Source organism: Capsicum annuum, chromosome 6 (genome assembly GCF_002878395.1).
Source record: "Capsicum annuum cultivar UCD-10X-F1 chromosome 6, UCD10Xv1.1, whole genome shotgun sequence".
In the NCBI taxonomy this organism is placed as follows: Eukaryota; Viridiplantae; Streptophyta; class Magnoliopsida; order Solanales; family Solanaceae; genus Capsicum; species Capsicum annuum.
The window spans coordinates 30,675,275-30,683,739 of NC_061116.1; the positions used below are offsets into that span (position 1 = coordinate 30,675,275).

The 8,465-nt window shown below is 35.3% G+C and overlaps 1 non-coding gene across 1 annotated transcript; it reads left to right on the top strand.

Moving 5' to 3' along the window:
- The first annotated feature begins 1,099 nt into the window (after positions 1-1,099).
- LOC124899861 lies at positions 1,100-1,205 on the top strand. Its single transcript, XR_007057424.1, has one exon. It is a non-coding gene; the product is annotated as a small nucleolar RNA R71 (small nucleolar RNA).
- Positions 1,206-8,465: the final 7,260 nt, after the last annotated feature.

Sequence of the window (8,465 nt, forward strand, 5' to 3'; positions counted from 1 at the left end):
TCACCCATGTGCTTGACATGATGGAACTATAATGTTGTATTATTACTATTATTTCATCTTTCACAAGAAGCTACTTAGATATCAAATCCTTCATAAATTTAACAAAGCCTGGTATATCTTGCTAACCCTCCATTAGAGGAATATTGATGGATAAACTACTAAATTTATCGAAGAGATTGTTGAACTTTACATTTTCTCCTCTCGGTGAAAAATTTTTAGGAAACAAGGGAGGAATATTACTTGATGGCATGGAGACAATTTGCACTCGTTTACCTTTGACTTTTCAAATACAATCTCACTTGGTTATGGCTTGTCATTATTTTACCTTTTTCTCTTTGCCTTTGTTTTCTCATCCTCTTCTTTTCCATCAGAGTCCTCAAGATCCATTATATTTCTCACCTTCCCACTTGGCACTTCTTTATTTTGCTTCTCCATTAGATACACCGATATTCGATTCAACCTTGCCTCTAGTTGTTGAATGGAGGTTGAGTGGGACTCAACTGTTTGGTGGATCACGAAGAAATCACTTCGCATTTCTTGAAACTTTTTGTTAGTCCCCTAAAAAAAAATCAAGATTCGAGCCAAAATTTCTTAATTGACGCACCCTTCCTGATTGCATTATGCCATGCTTTGACTCTTATGGTTCTGACCTTGATTCCCACCTTTCCTTTGAGAGACAAGGTGGAAACCCTTTGCATATTTAGGTAACACACTAACTTTGTCATCAACTATATCTTCATCCACATTCTCACATGGCTTAGCCTTTATTGAATTTATCATATTTACACTTTCAATTGGGGCTCCCAACATATGATACGTTAGGAGATCAAGGTGTGACATTACCTTGATCATGTTTGCTTCTTATTTCTCCACTTGACCTTTTCCATCTTGGCACACAAAGGATGAGGAGGAATCCCCCATAGTCATCTCTACATTCTTAACATCCCATCCTCTAGAAAAACTTACTACTTGATTAAAAACCTTTAATGCATCCCCATATGAAGATTTGATGTGCGATCCACCGGATGCATCGTCCACTATCACTTTGTTGTATTGGTACAATGCCCTATAGAAAATTTGGAGAATCATATTCTCCCGCATCTCATGGTAAGGGCATTTCATGAGCCTTTCTTTGAATCTTTTCAAAGCTTCATACCACAATTCTTTATGAAATTGGCAAAAATTAATGATTTCATCCTGCAATTGTAATATCTTTCAAGGTGGAAAGTATTGATTATGAAAGCTTTCATAAGGTTTATCCATGAGTTTTTTTGACCCAATGGATCTTATCCATAACACCGCCTTTCCTGTTAAACAGAATATAAAAAGGTGTAATCGGATAGACTCTTGGGAGATGTGTGAAACATTAAAGGGTTCACAAACTTCCACAAAGTTCCTCAAATGAAAATTCAGGTCCTCATGTTCTTGAATCCCAAAAAGTTCCTTCAAATGGAGAATTTAAAGCATCACACTTGTGACATAAAATAATCCACTTCCCTCGGTAGGTGGAAATACTGATTACACTTTCATGCTCGTTGGTGCCATGATAAAACAACCCATATTGACTCATGGTTATTCGGGAGAAATAGTGATTACCTAGTCAAGAATTAAAAACAACAAGGAAATTAAATCAAAATAACCACGGGTATACCCTAAGTAAGAATCAACATCGTATAACTGAAAACTAAATTTCACTCCCCGGCAACGGCGCCATTTAGATAATGCTCACCTATACAATGTAAATTGGTATAGGATGGTCGTTGTTAATATCCCAACTCTCATTGAGGTCGAATCCACAAGGAGTAAAAATTAAAGTTCTAGTCTTACGAATATTAAATTTTACTAAGAAAACACCAGAAGTTGTAAATAAAGTAAAAACTTGATTAAAATTGGGGGGGGGGGGGGGTTGGGAGAATGTTTGTCACAAGTAACTTGATTCCACAAACTACACAACAATTGTAATTTAACTTTGATATTGAGAGAATCTTTGGATTATGTCTACCTAAGGGCAAATTAGGTATGGGTATGTGAAGATTTGATGCACATGCTTGTAAGTTAACAATATGGTAGGCTAGGTCTAGGACACTTGAGGTTAATTTCTCAATAAAACATCAAGAATTTCACTTGTTTAACCTTTTGAAAACCTAGAAAGAGTGTTAATTATATTCACCTGTTACCTCAATTGGGTATCCCTATTTCTAGGATGATACCCAAGATATAGTCAACCACAAAATCACCCTTATGTCTAGGATAGTGAAAGTTATCCAACTATACCCATTAATTGTCTACTATTGCTTTAATTCCCACATCCCCTTTTCAAGGATGATGTGGGTTCCAAAGGTTAACCTAAACCCCTTTTTCAAGGATGGTTTGAGCTTTCAGGAGATTGGGGTTTTCACCCACAAACCCACTTTGGTGTTTAGGGATTTCACACACAAATACCAACTAATTTATTCTACCAAAAGTAGAACTCATCATCAATAAACTAGTATGTCACAAATGTATCACAATGCACAACTAATTGCACCTTAGTTCAAAATAATCCCAAGACTAGAGAAGTTAGATACTCATGAAATAAAATAGAAGAAATATAACAAGCAATGCATCCATGGCATCCACAGTAATAGAAGACAAGGAAAATCTTCACTTCACACTTTTATTTCACTAACTTCATCTTGGAATTTTAAATACAAGAATGTTTCCCCGAATTCTAAGGCTCTCAGATTCTCTAATTTCTCCATCTCTCTTCTCCAAAACTTTTCATAACTAAATAAATAAATATTTGAGCCGTATATAGGAAGTGACATCAGCTACGTCAAATTACAAAACTACCTTGGGTCAAAATTCTGCTACGACGCGATCGTATCAGCTTCGCCGTATTTGCGGCCAGAGCGACTGTGATATGATCAACATGATCGTACTAGGTGACCAAGCTTGATTGACCGTGATTGCATCACTTAGAGAACAATCGCAGTGGTCCGGTCGCGATCGCGGCTCTTGGACTGCGATTGCGTTAACTAAGCCTATGTTCTATACATGTCCTTCAGTTGTGCACTTTTCTTCTCCTCTTTATTTCTTTTTAGCTTAATTTCAAATCCTTCTATCTTATCACATGTATGCCTACTAAATGTAGAAATTAGTGCATTTCATCACAATGTTGTCTTATTAATGCCTTCAAATCATACTAGTGTGCTTGAATTTTAAGTGCAAGTGAGCGTTAAATTCACCACTCATTATCATCAAATATCACTTTATCATTCTAAATGTCCATTTATGCCAGGAATACTCCATTTGATTATAAAATTTCATACTCCATTTGATTATAAAATTTCAGTATGTGTTAGTCCGTATAACCAGTGATTCAGATTAACAGTCAGACAGATAAGCTCCTATAGTTTTCCATCATTCCATCTAGTCTTACTATCCACAGTTTCATGAATATGGTCATTCTATAAGATAATTCATTCACGTCCATGCAAGTTGTGAATTTAGTTCAGTCCATGCATCATGTCTACTATTCAGATACTTAGTCATGATTTGGTTCATAAGTGTTCAGTTAATGATCTTAGTTTTACAAGTATTCCAGCTCCGACATTGTAATACCCGTTGTATGACCTTAGTCTTGATGTCTCATGATTCGTGCTTACATAATATGATTGGTGATGCCATGGATCCCTCCACTTTTCATTCTTATACATGTTTTGTTGAGGGAGCTACTTAGGAAGCAAAAACCAATATGCAAACCAAGTATCCCCATCTTTTCTCTACGAATTCAGCAATATAACCATCTTCATGTCATAATATACAGTCCTAAAAAAATTAAGTTCAGTCCATGTATCATGTTTCAGATTCAGTTACTTAATCATGATTTAGCTCACAAGTACTTAATACATGATCTCAGTTTTCCTAGTATCTAAGCTTAACTAGTTTCATTCAAGGACGAATGACCCCAAGAGGGAGATATTGTGACACTCCAAAAATCCAAGCCAATATTATAACCATGCTCTAAGTTCAAGCAAGATCAAATCTCATGTTTTAGTAGTTTTATTAGTGCTTTCGATGCATATTAAGGTCACAAGTAACTCTTATCTATTCGGCAAGTGAAAGCATCCTTTAATGATTAAGTTCTTCTGAAAAATATAACTATAGTCATCTTCAAATGAGTATAACTTTTGATTTATTTATAATTTTTTGATCTCAATACCTACCAACAGATATATAATTGAATTACTTTCTAACGATATCAATTTTTTCTTAATCCAGCATCGGGGTAAAAAGCTATGGCCAAATTAATGAAGCCCTGTCAAAGCTATCAGTGACTACGACTCTTGATGACGACTCATAGTCATACCGTAGGAGTAGCTAAGATTCATCATCATCACAGAAGCAGGGGTCAAAATATGGGTTCCTGATGATGAATCAAACCATAAAACCTAGCTAGACCTTACGAGTCATGGAAAAACCCATCGGAATGGCTTCCAGACTATTCCTAAGATTTTTTTGGTATTTTCTCACTCTCTAAACCCCAAAACAATGTCATTTCACCCTCCAAACAATAGTTATCAAGTGTAAATATTACCCTAACCTATTATAACTCAGAAATCATTCATCACAAAACAAAAAGAGGCGATTCCCTTCTTCCCAAAATCAATTAGGTTTCTTCAAGTTCAAGTTCAATCCCAAGGAATTTATCCAAGGCTTTTACATTCAGGTATGTGGTGTATTCATCAAAGAGTTCCTTTCACCCATTAAGTCCTAAAAATCTATTTTTTTGTTAAAGTATGAACTTTTAAATCTTCTATGTGAAATTATCCACGTAAATCATGAATTTAATTCTTGTTCTCTCAGTAATTTAAATTCAAGACATGTCAACATCCCATGAGAATCAAGCTATTTCATGTTTCAAATTTTAATTACCCATGTCATATTCAATTGATTTTATGTTAAATTATCAAGTCATGAACTAAGTCATGTGAATCATACTCCTATATGCTTGAAGTTTCAAATACCTATGCCATGTTTAGTCATTACCATATTAAACTATGAAATTTATGCATTTAACCATGATAGCATGATAACCTCCAAAGTTCAATTCATCCCCATGATCAAATTCATGTAATTTGCCAGTTTATTAAAATGTATTGTGTTTTGGGTCACCGAATTATGATTTTCTACCAGTGTATTAAATAATATTATTGTACTTTATGTAATCATTTAGTGTTGGAGGGCTATAAACACCTGATACCTATATGTTTATATATGTCTTTGTTTTCAAGTTTCCAGCTAGACATGTCATGATTTTTATTACTATATTCAGACTATCATGACATGGTATAGTAATAACACTATACCATGTGTTAATCCATTAATAACACTAATGTCATTTAATTGGGAGTAAGATTTAGCACCGATAAGGAAATGTGGGATCAACAAATCCTATTTCCCAGAAACTACGTGCAACTGTAGGTTTAGGGGCCTTGCCAGACCGTGTTTCCCCTTGCCCAATAGTGTCTTAGTTTAGTGATCATTCCAGTTCAGGTTCTGTCACACCCATTTTTTTACCAAAAAGAATTGAATTTAAGTTTCGAAAGGGTTTTATTATTAAGTGATGAAAGATGAAAATTTGTTTCAAAAAGCACTTTTAGCAATCTAAATTAAGAGTCACCACTTGGCATAATATGGTGTGCCAAGTCACCTTTGGAAAATCCTTTTCAAAATGGTTTGACTCTAAAAATTGATCTGCAGATAGAGATTCCCATTAAGGAATTCTATTGACCGAGGGAAAGGTGTTAGGCATCCCTCGATCCCATGGTTCGACTACGATTGCTTCGTGGAGTATATCAACTATCATGACACTATAAAATGTATAAACCAAACAAAACACACAACAAGAAAAGTACAATCAAACAAACAAAACCAAAAATAGTGTCCAATCCAATTTATTGCAAACCGAAATAAAAATGTTGAAATGAAAACATAAACTATTCTAACTATTCTACACTATGCTTTACCTGATGACTCGGGCCTTGATCACAATCGGTCTTTTGAGTAGAAAGTATCACAGAGCATTCCTCGGTAATAAATACAATTTCCTTGGGGTAGTCCCCAATCAAATGAGTACAAGAAGTTTAGATGCGATGAAATAAAGGTCATTCAACATATTCAAACATTCAACAATCATTGGTTCTTACGGTTTTCCTATCCCACCTAAGATTTGCCTATTAAATTTTTAGCCTAAACATGATAATATCAAATTTAACATAATTAGGGTTTATTGCAAATCAAATAACAATCAATGAATCAAACTAATCAATATTCACGTTTTATCAATTTCAATTCCCGCCCCAAATGACTAATTTTAATTCACAATAAGATATCATTTCATCACACAACGCATAATCAAGGGAATCACATAACAGATCAAAAAAATAGCTATTAACCACCAACGAGGATCAACAAACACTTAATATTCAAAAATATTCATGAAAATAGGGATAAGAGATGATGAAATAACCTCAATTAATGACTTTATTCTGAACAACTTGCGATCGATCGAAACTCACGAACCAATGGTACCTCAACATCGAACTCAGCCTCTTAACATAAACTTTCTGGAGATGGCATCCACCGAAGCAGTGGCTTTAAGGCTTGTTGATTACTAATGTCTGTCGGCGAATTCACCAAAATCTGGAATGGGGTCGACCGGAGTGTTTTTTGGACTAAAGTGATGTTTTCATCACGCCGGAGCTCCGATGAGCTCAGACGGTGATGAAAAATAGAGGGCGGCTCAAATTTTAAGCAACAAAGGCATTTCCCAATGAGAACTTAATTAGGATAGTTGCTCTCCACCTTTTCCTCCCCAATCTCTCTCGAATCGCTTCTATCTCTCTCTATCACACCTTTTTGTCACTCATCAATTTTTTTCTCTATTGTTTTGTGTGGGTATGTCGGTGTATATTATGGTATGTATTTTACGTATTGTGTTGCTTTATGTATATGTAGGTGTACTGTGTGTGAGTAATGGGTCCTTCTATTCCATGGAAAATAGAGGTATATGTGTGTATATATCGATCTATTATGTGTGCATTTACTATGAGGTATGGGTGTGAATTTCAGCCTGTGGCGGTGTGTATGCACGTCGGTGTATGAGTGCGTGTGTTCTCTCCCAATAGAAATTATCTAGTGTGTATATTTATAGTAGTATGTGTGAGTGATGTGGAAATTTTAGTAGGGTCCCCCTTTTTGTGCAATTCTATTTAAGTTGTTAATTTTAGGATGAAAAATATGATGGGGTGGAAGGATCGGTAGGGTAGTGAGATGGGTAGGAGTGTGAGTGGTTATGATAAGGTGAGGTGGTTAAATTTGATTGGGTGAGGCTTTAATTTATTGGGAATTTTATTATTTTTTGTCATTTTATGGAGGGATAATTACACGGTGTTGAGGTATACGATAAAGTGAGGGTAAAATGGATAAATTGGAATTTTGGGAGGGGAAAAATTATGTGTCTACATCATGCCACTCTTTGGATTTAAACATAAAGTATTTCCAGACAAAGAAGTAGACAACGAGACAGAATTTTGTCCCGATCATTATTAAGAAGAAAGGAACAAAATGAAGAAGGAAAATCGAGCCTTGATCATGGGCATCCTACCCATCTCAAGTTATGTAGGGATCAAGTCACATGTTGTTCAAGGATTGAAAAGAAGGGACTATACCGAGTTGGAGAGTCGAGTGAGGCCTTGTTAAAGTTTCGGTCTGTGTCTCTGTCATTACATCAAAAAATGAAAATTACAAGTTAAAAATATAAATGAAATTACAAAAATCCTATCTATACAGCTTTCTTTGGCTCTTGACTTGCTATTTCATCACCCCCATTCTCCGGACGGGCTCCCGACTTGCGATTTCATCACCTTGTTGCTTGGCTTTCAATTTCTTCACCCTGTTCTCCAGGCGGGCTCTTGACTTGCTATTTCTTTAATCTGTTGACTTTCAATTTCTTTACCTTGTTGCTTGACTTTCAATTTCTTTACCTTGATGCTTGACTTTCCATTTATTCGCCCTGTTCTTCAGGGTGGCTCTTGAAATCACATAAAAACCAAAAAGAAAATTATCCCAAACAAAGATTATTATAAAAAGAGATTCCATTTGCCAAAAACGTAAAGTCCTATTTTCTAGGAGGGTCCAAAAATGATGTTCCAAATAACAAGAATTAAATTTTGCCCCAATTTATCATCAAAACTTGTGTGGGTGTCAAACCCAATCGCAACTACTTGTAAAATGTGTAATGCAAAGGTGAATCAAGACTCTGGTCAATAAATGCATCTCTTTAGGATAAAATTAAATGACCAAGACTAGGAAGTGTGTCTTTTAAAAATTAGGGTAAGGAACTCTAACTAGAAAGTTCGTCTTCTAGAGATAAAGGTCTAAGTTAGGAAGTGTGTTACCTAACAAATGAAAATTGAATT